Below are 12134 nucleotides of genomic sequence, written 5' to 3' on the forward strand. Positions count from 1 at the left end.
GGGGTTGGTCAGATTGAATCTATGAATTAGCCTCTTCTCTCTCAGGCTCCTGACTTACTACCCTCTTTTTAGCTCAGGACTATTTTAACCTTATGCATTTGCTCTGTGTCTCGTCTACGGTTGTTAAGAATTTAAAAACAAGCAAACGCACGATGGAGCTGCGCAACGTTCTGCATTAGATTTCGGAAGGCCAAGGGTATAGATTTCCTCTTATGAAGGAACAAGAAAGCTTCGGTAGGAAGAAAGGGCAAGCGTGCGAAGAGCTGGTTTAAATGTGAAATTAGAGAGTTGGCTTGGGAAGAGCACGTCAGCTGCATCCTGTCCCCGAGCTTTGTGCCTAATGCCTCCTGCTAACCAGTGACAGTGATGGATGGCTGCGGAGATTGTCTAAGCCAAACTGCTAACCAGCACTGTGTCTGATCTTTTTGTAGTTTAGGAAACAAAGCTGATAAGATCAAGAGGCAACATAATCCTGGCTAATGTAGTGTGATCTGTCTTGTATGGCGTAATTGGGCATGATGCAGACATCATACCTTAAACCGGCCACGATATTTGTAGGGCTGAGAAAGCAAAGCTTACTGGAGTTTCAAAGAAGAGTGGCTTAAAATAATAATAATGCGATGGGCCTTCCAGAGGCCGTGGCTGTGTCTACTCCCGCCCAGCGGAGACTCACGCAGAAATCCAACCTGGAGACAGGAGGCCGGCATCTGCATTTGCACCTTTCCCTTCTGGTTTGCTTGGTACGTTGGTAGTCCTCAGCGATGAACGTCCAAGAGGGATGAAAGACGGAGAAGTTGTCTCGGAAGGTCACCATTGGATCGATGCCTGGCACCAGCCCTTCCAACAGGACCCAGGGGAATAATGCCTCAGGCCCTCCAACGCCCCTGGAAAGGACGGAGAAGAACATTACATTTTCTTAGGTGTTGCCATCACTTCTCTTTATCCTGAGGTTCCATCCTCAGTGGGTCTGACCCCTTCTGGGTAAGACCGGAGGGCAAGATGTTCAGCCTCCAAGTGAGCTCACCTGGCAAAGGCAGAGGACAACGTGGGGTATACAGTTCTGGAACCGATTGCCCGAGTGTAAACGATGACACGTTCCTTTGCGGGGCCCCATCTGGCTTTACCGTGTTGTTTTAACTGATTTTGAGGTCTAGGTAGCCCTAGGATATTCGTCAGCAATGAAGCTTGCTAATACCACCAAAGTTCAGAGCTATGCAGTAAGTGCTTTATTCAGTCTGAAGTTTAAAATTACACTTCAGTGAGGAATATCTGCAAGATCTTCCGAAGAAGAAGAAGAAGAAGACGACGACGACGAAGAAGAAGAAGCAGCAGCAGCATACAGGGTAGTATCTAATCATATGCAGAAAAATGTCAAAATAGTCTTACTGAAGACAGCTCCTAAGCAACGTGTCCCTTTCCCCCTTTCACGGAAAGGATCATTTAAATGTGAATACATTTTGGAGGGGTTAAGTTATTAGATCTTGTTCAGACTGCACAAATAATAAAACTCCTTGGGTCCGGTTCGGAGCTGCTCTGGACGGTCCCCGACAGGATAATAATGTTATGAAAATTAAGCAAATGCAGAGAGTAAAAATAGTTTGTCAATATGCTGCCCCAAGCTTGCCCAGAGGTAATTATCATTGCTTATAAATACATGTTGGAGGTTTGCTTGAATACGTTTTTGTGAAAAAGAGAAAAGTTATTATCTTGAAAGGAACTAAGTAGCGCCTAGAAATCGCGATCATGGTCTGGAGTGAACTAATCACTTTATCCTCATCCCTGAACACATTTATCCACCTCCTAATTCTTCACCTAATTAGAGGGAAATGCAGAGCTGTCCTGGTCAGGGAGGTAGGGATTAGGGTTAAGAAAACACTTGTATTTGGAACCCCCTACCTCCCCTGGTCAGTGTGAAAGATTCTCAAAGAATCTCCCAGCCTAGCTAATCCATGACCCTCAGCAGGGAGGAAGTGTTAACAATTTAGTTTAAAACTCACACTCTCAGACAAATGCATCAAAAACGGCTTTTCTCCTTTGATTTGTAGGTATTAGTTGTTTTTCCAGGCCCCATTAAGGACTCTTCATCCTGTAGGCAAGGGGCATTAAGCCCTAGCAAGTTAGAGTTGTTCCCAGCTCTGTGTTATTCAAAGGCAATTTACACTAATTATTCGAGTCCACAGAGCTACCCACATTAGCGGAATGAACCATCTCAGCAGGTAAAAGTACTTTTGAAATGTTAATTTATTACTAAGGTATAAAAATATCCTTGAATTAAAGTAAAAAAAAAATAATAGCCATTTTAAAGGATGAGACTGAGACATTCTATACCCCCACCTTTTTTCTTTTTTTTTTATTTTCACCAACTCCTTCGTAATTACTTGTCTTTTACAAACTGAAGTTGTCAAGGCAAATGGCAACGCATTCTCTGACATTATGGTTAATACAATGCTCTTGCCTCCTTCGGTGCATTTTTCTATACCGTTTTCCAAGGGAAGCCAAATGAATCCCTTGGCCCCGGCCGCATTCAGAAGCAGTGATGTGATTTTATGCCTCACAAAATCTGCTCATGGGTGTTGGTTGCTGTTTCTCAGTCATTGACGTTTTCAATAGTCCCTTTTATATTCCACTGCTTGTTCCAGAACAGCCTCTCTGGTCTGGAAGAAGAAGCAAGTCAGCATCAAACAATTCCTCCGGGAGCATTGTGAATCCACTCTACAAGGATGGACTCGTGAATGAGCCCAGGGCTCCCAGTCTTCATCTTCCAGGATATCCTAGGCACGAACACATCCTACCACAGTCAGAGGCTCTGGCTCGCCTTCTGGCTCAGTCTCTCTCCCCTTCCCATGTGAGTGGGTGAGAAAAGGGGTCGGTGGAAGGAGGCTCTGAGGTTACACTCTGCCTAATTCGGAGAGACCATGTGGGAGAAAAGATCTGGATGCGCGGCTCTCCCCATCACAGGAAGCGCCAACAGCGACCCCTCCTGGTGACCCAGAGGAGTCACAAGGTGCAGCGTTGTCCTGGAGGTTGACTTTTGCTTCATTCTTCCTTCATTCTGCAAGTATTCACACACAAAAGTCTGAGAAGCAATCTCTGCCCTCGGGCTACTGGGAGGACAAGAAGGGTGATGAACTTGAGAAGCTGTTAATAGAGATTTGAGGAGCCGATGGTAGGGCCCGAGGTCCCACAAACACAGGAAACAGCTTACAAAGTAAAATAAAGACTCACTAAGCAGAAGGAAAGAGAATCCAAAATTGAGAGCAGGCCTTGAGGGACACAAGGACACAGCACACTGAGACCCGAAAGGTAGATGGGAAAATGGATGGAAAGTAGTAGGCAAGGGCCCCACTTGGTTGTCCTGGCAAATGTGATGCATCTTCTCATAGACCAGAGGTCTCCAGACTTTTTTGGTCATGTATCTTCATCCCTAAAAAAGAATTTGATCATCCCCAAGATATGTATATTTATGATTATGCACATGTACTGATTTCAATCCATTATAATAAGTACTAGTAATGCTTATTTTATCTCTTTGATCAAAACATGTTAATCTAATATTTTCTTCCCTCATCCTGAGGGATCGTTGATGGTATAAAATGCCCCAAAGTTGATGGGCCCATGGAAACCCAAGGTCTGCCCCCCGCCCAGGGATCCTCTTGTCCAACTCAGTAAGGCATATGTGCATCCACTTCCTAATGCAACTGGAGGCCTGATCACTTGCCAAGAGTTCTGACCTAACTAGGTCAGAAGGAGGTGAAGTGCAATTATAGCTGGAGCCTGTACAACCAGTGGATGGACAAATGGGCCCTTAGCATCCCACAGGGGAAACCTAGCCCTGCCCCTCCTAGCATCTTCACCCTCCGGTCTTGGAGTCAATACATTTATGACCCATAAATCAGCACACCCAAGAGCATGTAGATCCTGGAGTCTAGAACACAGCCAGAAACACATGAGAGCCCCCATAGGTCAAATCTAACATAAAATCATAACAAAAATAAATTTCAGCATAAATTTAAAAATATATAGGCCACCATGTTGCTGGAAACTAATTTGTGGATTTGAATCATCTGTTAAGTGCAGTTTTGCATAGATTCTTGACAAATCTCTTCACTATGCACATGTATGCACACTTTACTACCCAAGCAGTTCTAGAGTGATTAGGAACCCATATTGGATGCCCTCAAGATACATGATAGAGCAGCTACTGCCAGAAGCCATGAATCGTGAAAACTCTGTTTGCAAAACTTTGCCCCATGACTAGGATTCATACTCAGGTCACTGAAAATAGCTTACTCCTTTAGATTCTAGAAATACCTAACAGAGTCAGGATGTTTCATGCTGTCACATCCATCCATCCATCCATCAATCCATCCATCCACCCAACAAATGTTTATTGGTATTGAACACCTATGCTGTGTCAGGCATTCACATACAGTATTTATAGTGATAATTGGAAGGGATGCACATCACCTAGTGTGTAAATATTACTAGCCAGACAGCAGTAGGAGACAGGAGCATCTAAAATGATTGTACAGAAGGACTGGACTTCAGATGGAAATCTCATTCCCAATGCTCATTCCCAGTGCTCTCTTCACATCAGGTATTCAAAAGTGACTTTTTAAATCCAATGATCACACTATGTCCATATCTATTTGGAGAATGTGTTTACAAATAATCTTATTTATTTGGAAATGATAATAACTCAGATGCTATCTGAACAAGCTCTACCTTTTTTTTTTTCCAAGAAATGTGTTCTATTTTATAGATAGTGTAACTGAAGAGCATATAAATAAGGAGGTAAGGTTTAAGGAGAATGTTGAAATGCTTAGAGAACAAATTGCTTCCAATAGTTTCATAACACACCTTTGCCTCCAAATAATGGATATGAAATCACAAACCAAATGATTTAATCGTGTGCCCTAAGGACCTTTGGAGACACAGCCCAGCTTTAATTACCGAACATCCATGGAAGTAAGAATAGTACATTCCCATAAAAAATTTCTATGGTTCAAAGTATTCGCTAGTTAATCTGGCTGCCCCTTCACCACCACCATCATTTAGTTTGAATTAATGAGGATAGATTCACTAATGAAAGCCAAGAATTTTCTTCATTCTGATGAGACAATACAGTCATGGGGAGTAGCTCTGTAAAATAATTTCCATGGCATATGCTGAGAAGCTGGAAGTTATAAGGGTGACAGTGCCTGGCTCAAGGCTTATGATCAGAAGGGGTGAAATGGAGTTAGAACTGGGAGGTTTTTACTTTAAAAAGCATAAAGAAGCAGCACTTTTTTTTTCCAGATTGAAAGACATATTGAAAAATGTACCATGAAATTAAAGCCCTGAAAATCTTTAAGCAATCTTTCGTTATCTTTGGACCAGTGCAAAAATCGAAGCCTTGCATATGCAACAATCAACATATATGTGTACAAAATACAATGCTTGTTGAGAAAGGTTGTATTTATAGCATGCATTTTATATATGTAATACATATATGGATATCTTTAAAATGGCTTCAAGAGGTAACCACATAGGATTTCTATGAAACTATATAAACTGGGTTTTCTGGCTGTTGTGTCTTGAAACTTCATTCATATAGAGAGGCAAAAAAAAAAAAAAAAGAGAGAGGCAGCACAATTCTGTCAAAAAACCACTAGGCTTGAAGTTTGGAGGCTCAGGCCCCCCAGACTCAGCTCCATCACTAACCACTAAGGCGACTACAGGCAAATCACTTAGCCTGGCTGGAAAATAAAGGTTTGATTGGCTTGGCCTCCAAGGGCTTTGTCAGCAGTAAAATTGTCAAACTCCATATAGGAAGCATTTGATACAGCCATCAGAGAGGAAAGCTGTGTAGGAAAGCAAGCATTTCCGAAAATAGACATACAAAGGGTTCTTTTTTAATTATTTAAAGACAGAAAAACATAGTTTTGTTACAAGTACATAGACCCACACATAAATACACACAGGCCTATAAAGTGTGCATTTCGTGGGACCCAGCAGTGTTTTCCCCAGTTGAATAAAATGTGGCTTTGCAGGCATTCAGATCACATTGCATTTGTGCATCCTGTACAAGGCTGTTGGCTCTAGACAGCCCTTAATTCTAATTAATCCAAGTCTAGCTGAAGCTGTGGGTGGAGGAAGAAAGACTAGAAATGAAGAAAGAAAATGAGACGTCAGCACGAATGCCTATCACATTGTGAATATCTATTCATCTGCATAGTATTAATGATAGCGAATATGCAAACAGATGTTTCTCTCATTAAATTGTATATGCAAATACTACTGGTAGGAGTGGTAATGTTGTCTCGGGGTTGAGAGATCGTTGAGGGTAATTAAAGGTTAATCCAGTTTTCAGTTCACAGACTATTCGACAAGAGTGGTTGTAAAGAAAAATTGTCACTTAACCTTCAATTCATTACCAATGGCACATGGATTTTCTACTAAAATAACATAAACATATGCGCTAATCATCACTCCCTCCCTCCACCACCTCTGCAGTGGCTGATCACCAGCAACCACGAGCAAAGACTTGTGAGTTGAGCAAAGTTGAGTGTTGCTACGTGAGGCATTAATAAGAAAAATTATAGTTCCTCTAAAAGTGTTTAGAACCCAACTAGAGTCATGATCTCTAATTTTTAACTAAAAAAAAATCTGAAGCACTTACATCATTACCTCTTGAATAGAATTAAAAACATTGTTTAAAGATACTGAATGTGAGGCATGTGGGCTGCAATGGGCTGACCAGTCTTGCCGTATCTCCCTCTTTTTCTTACTGGGTGAATTGAAAAGGACAAATGGTTTATAACTTTTTTTGGTCTTTGACAGAAATGCTTAACCTGCCAGCTGAGGTATTTTCACTTCCTGTTTTGAGGAGGGGGAGGGTGGAATTCAGTAATTAAGGTCAGAGAGTTCCAAATCGACAGATCTGTGAGAAGAAATGCAAGGTTAGTATAAACCTTGTATCTGCGGGCAGAGTTGTAGAAAAGCAGAGGGAGAAGAGGTTTCCCTGTGGAATAATAAAGAGGATTTATTTCCTGATCAATAGTTACAAAGGGCTTGCCTTTGGTTTAGTGAGAATCAGGGTTCTGGAAGGGTAATCTCCTCTCCCCTTTACTTTTTAGTCCTTAATTCTGCAAGAAGTGCCGAGCTATTCACTTATCGGCATAAAGACCCACGCAAAGCTAGCAAGCCGAGTACCTGAGGTCTCCATGCTCCTGAAAATTAAAAGGGTGCCTTCTGCCCTGAGTGGTTGAGATGCCAATCAAAATGAAATCAAAAGTTGCATGGGCAGACAGATCCCTAACATTTAATCCTTATTATGCATTGAGGATTTTTAGTTAAACCCAAATTTAATTTTAGTTCTTATGCCACCAGAAAAACCAAAGCTCCTTTCAAAGTTGCAGTCCTCCATTAAATCTAAATCAAATTTTGTATATAACACAAAAAGGTCTTTTTTGGGGTTCAACTTCCTCATAAGACACAGTGCTTGTTTAAGATAATAAAAATTACCCTGTAAAAGAGTGTATTTCTCAACAAAATAGGCAATGTTTAATTTGCTCAAAGCATCTTCTTAGTAAAGGTTTAACAACACTTGCTAATTGGCAAACCCAAAATAGAAGGTAGCCACCATGATTCCAAAGGGAGGAGGGGGAGACCTACAATCCAGTTTTGATTATTTGTTTGGGTCTGCACAACACCAAACAATTTAAATTCTTTCCCCTCACTACTTCATTTTTTTAAGATTTTATTTTTAAGGAATCTCTACACCCAATGTGGGGTTCAAACTCACAATACTGAGATCAAGAGTCACAGGCTCTACTGACTGAGCCAGCCAGGTGCTCTGCTCTTTAATTTATGGATTTTTTTTTCTTCTCACTTTTTTTTCCCCATCTTTGCAAAACTCTGGTAGATCTGCTAGGTTGAGAGCAGCAGAAGGGACCTGACTGAAATCTCTTCTGGGCTGACTGGATCTTAGTAGGAAGTCAGAGCTTAAGGTGAAAGGGCAAACAGCCATGGCTCCCCTTGAGTGATTAGTACACAATGCATGCATTTCCCCCTGGGTGAGTACTAAAAGGGCTGCCCTCTCTCAGCTAATTCTGGGTAACATTTGGAGATATCCAGCCGTACTCTCAGGAGACTCTTTTGAAATAGCATAGCCCCATGCTTCGCTATTTGTTAAGTAATTGAAAGATAATGGCAATTATTACATATTGAGAAGAAGCCAAATTCCCCTAGCACCAACCAGCCCCCACTAATAGTGATGTTAAGGTTGAATCTGGGGAGCTAGACTTTGGTTAGAAAACTGCCACCAGGGCCAGATGGTTTATTTTGCTAAGTACAATGGAAACACACATACCCTAATATGGAGGCTTTTGACTCTGAGTGAATCCTGGCCCCTCTCCCCCAATGCCCTGAAATACAAGGGCTGCCTTGGGTTGATTTAGGTCATGTCAATGACCTGAACCTCCTTCTGACTCATTCTCACTGACCATCTCAGCTTAGCTTTGGCCCTGGCTTGATAGGGTACGGTAAGTCTACTACGTCTGGAGCTCAGTTGGACAGAATCATGAGGACAAGCAAGGGTGCTAGAACAGCCCAAAAGGGGAGGTGAGCTGGGCTATCTTGTATGGCAAGGGACAGTATGAACAGTGGCCACTCTGCCTTCAGGAAAGCCACTCGACTGCTCTGAACTTCAATACCTTCTTTTGCAAGATAGGAAAATAATAGTACTGACCCACAAAACAGTTGAGATGATTCAGTATCATAAATGCATGATGTGCTAAGCACCCAATACCGAGCAAGCTAATGTGATGGTGATAACTGAGATTAACAATATCAACCCGAAACAGTGGTATTCTAGGCCCCCTGGGAATATATCCACTCAGAGAATGTCTCCAGGTGCCCCTAATGTGGTCACTGCTTTATCTCTGTGGAATAGGGTTGGGTTTCCATCCACTCAGAGAAATTAGCTGAATACTTCATCAGGTTTTAGGGGCACCCCAAACATCTCTTTTAACAGCTTCCTACAGTGCTTAACCCAGTCTCCCTTGGGTCACTGAGTTGCATGAAGAAATTAGCCTCTGCAAGTAAGTCAGATCCGTAGATGGAATCATGGGATGTCACCTTCAAGCCAATATTGAGGTGGGCTCTGGGCAGTTCGTAATAATGCAGCAAGTGTTGTGTATACCCCAAACCCAACTAACTTTGTAACTCTTGAGTATAATGCCGAAGTCCTGGGTGCCCAAATCTACATCCAAATGTTCCTCATGAGCTTTGAGTTGGCGTACCACTACTACACTTCTCTAAATCCTCAAAGTCCTCATATATAAAATGGCAATTTTAGTTCCTTGCGTCAAGGATTGACATATGGGTTGACAACAAAAAGGAAACACTTTGTCAAGTGTCAAATAGTATCAGAAATAGAGGAGATTGAGTGTTTGCATACACGTCTCATCCTGGTGTCCAGCGCCATAATTGGAACACTGTGCCCACATCACACCACTATTCTTAACCCTAATGGTTTGTTAATTTAACTCATTAGGGGCTCTTAGCACTTGAAAGGTGTTTAAAAACACAAACCAACAATTAGTCTTTGGGGACCAAAGAATAATGCAAGCATAATGTATCACTTTTCCTGGCTCAACAAACACCATTTTGATGTGCTAATGGCCCCTAGTGAAGGCAGTAATTTTCAGTTAAATAAAAGCAAGCCACCAGTCCAAATGCAAACTCACCACAAAGACGCAATCTGCCCTTCTCTGTGAGTCAGCCAAGAATAAACATTAACCCAGTACCATTTATAAATGAATAACATAAAAATAAATGTGTAATATAAAATGTACTGTCAACAACTATGTATAATGCAAAGTGGAGAGGTTAAAAAGCCCAGATCCAAGAACTAGAAGAAAAGGATTGGAGTCCAGCCTCTGACACCTGTTCGCTCTGAGAACTCAGAAAATGTCACTGTTATGCGTGTAACAACTACAACAAATCCTACTCTCATTGATCCTCCAGTTTGTTATCCATAAAATGGGAACAATATTTCTTGCTGCCAACCTCACAGTATGGTGAGAAATAGAGTTTCATATGAGTAAATTATAAAGCATTACTTAAAATTTGAAGGCTTTTGGGTGGCTGGGTTGGTTGAGCGTCCAACCCTTGATTTCGGCTCAGGTCACAATCTCAGGGTAGAGAGAAGGAGTCCTCTCCACACCTCCCCCATGTCAGGCTCCATGCTCAGTGGGGAATTGCTTGTCCCTCTCCTTCCCTGTCTCCCTCCCCCACTCTCCCTCTGTCCCTCCCCCACTCCCACTCGCTGGCATGCACTCTCTTTCTCTCTCTCTCAAAAATAAATAAAATAGGGCAACCCAGGTGGCTCAGCGGTTTAGCGCCGCCTTCAGCCCAGGGCATGATCCTGGAGACCTGGGATCAAGTCCCATGTCAGGCTTCCTGCATGGAGCCTGCTTCTCCCTCTGCCTGTGTCTCTGCCTCTCTCTGTGTGTGTCTCTCATGAATAAATAAAATCTTAAATAAATAAATAAAATAAAATAAAATATCTTTTAAAAAAAATTGAAGGTCTTTGATTCCTATATGAGAGTGATTACACAGATTGACCCTCCCTCTATGACTGTCAAGGTGGATATGTGATCTCAAAGAATAGTGAATTGAATCCAGAGATGTGTGAAGTGGGCCCTGTATACATTTTTTTAAATATTTTATTTATTTATTCATAGAGACCGAGAGAGAGAGAGAGAGAGAGAGAGAGAGAGAGGCAGAGACACAGCGTGGAGCTCATCCCAGGGCTCCAGGATCATGACCTGAGCCAAAGGCAGACACTTAACCGACTGAGCCACCCAGGTGCCCCTACACAATTTTTTCAACTGTGGGAAAATATACGTAACAATTACCATGTTGGCCATTTTAAAGTATAGAATTGAGTGGCACTCAATACATTCACAATGTAGCGCAACTATTGCCACTGTCTAATTCCAGAACATTTTCATCCATCCAAAAGGAAAGCCCCTACCCACTAAGTAGTCACTTCCCACTCACTTCTCTAGCCTCTGGAAACCTCTAATCTCCTTTCTGTCTCTATAGTTTCACCTATTCTGTACATCTTATATTCATGGAATCATACAATGTGTGACCTTTTGTGTCTGATGTCTTTCACTTAACATAATGTTTTCAAGTTTCATCCCTATTCTAGTGTGTGTCTGTACTCTTTATATATAATATTAAGCCTAATATTCTCTAAGCTGTATAATCAAAATGCACAGCTAATAAAAATAATAATCTACCACTTATTGAGCACTTACTACGTGCCAAGCACTGAGTACTTTAGATACTTGATCTCACATATTCCTTTTCTGATTGGCAGTATTAACTCCATTTTACAGATGAGAAAGCTAAGATGCAGAAAGGTTAAGTAACTTGTCCAAGGTCACACAGCAACAGAGTGGCTAGGAATCAAACCTGGGTTCCAGAGCTCCTTTCAACCATCATATTTGGTATTTGCACAGCCCAAGAGGGCCAGACCACAAAGAATGTGTGTATGCCCAGGCAGCCAGCCAGTTGTGGGGACCCCCGTGAGCTCTGAGAAAGCCCACAAAGGGAGGCTTCAAACAGAAGCTTGGATCACCTCTCGGTCTTGCAAACTCCATCCTGCTGACACCAACAACCAGCTGAGAGCCCAAATGGGGCACAAACACCCCCAGGGATGGTCCCTGGCACTGTCAGGCCCCATCCCATCAACCCATATTTGTCCTCTCCCTGAACTAGGCATGGCAGAGAGTAGCCATTGGGCAACTGAAGTGCTCTGGTCCTATTGCCAGTGGTCCCTGGAGGTCCAGGCTAGGCAGAGTTTCTAGCATCTTAGTCCTGGAAAAGTGTCCTGTCTTTGGCTAAACATCTCATCAGCTTCCTCTCACAGGCTGTCCAAACACAAACACTAAAAACCTAAAGACTAGAGAACTGGGCCTAACAATGTACTTGAAGAAATCCGTAATGCCCAACAGTCAGGGGAGCCCTGCAGACAAGTGGGGACTCAGCCAACGTTCATCAGACTCACAGAACAAGAAAAAATTAACATGGAGCATTTAGCAGCAGGTGAAGATCTGCAGATATCTCCCTTTTCAGAG

Source organism: Canis lupus, chromosome 28, assembly GCF_011100685.1.
Source record: "Canis lupus familiaris isolate Mischka breed German Shepherd chromosome 28, alternate assembly UU_Cfam_GSD_1.0, whole genome shotgun sequence".
In the NCBI taxonomy this organism is placed as follows: domain Eukaryota; kingdom Metazoa; phylum Chordata; class Mammalia; order Carnivora; family Canidae; genus Canis; species Canis lupus.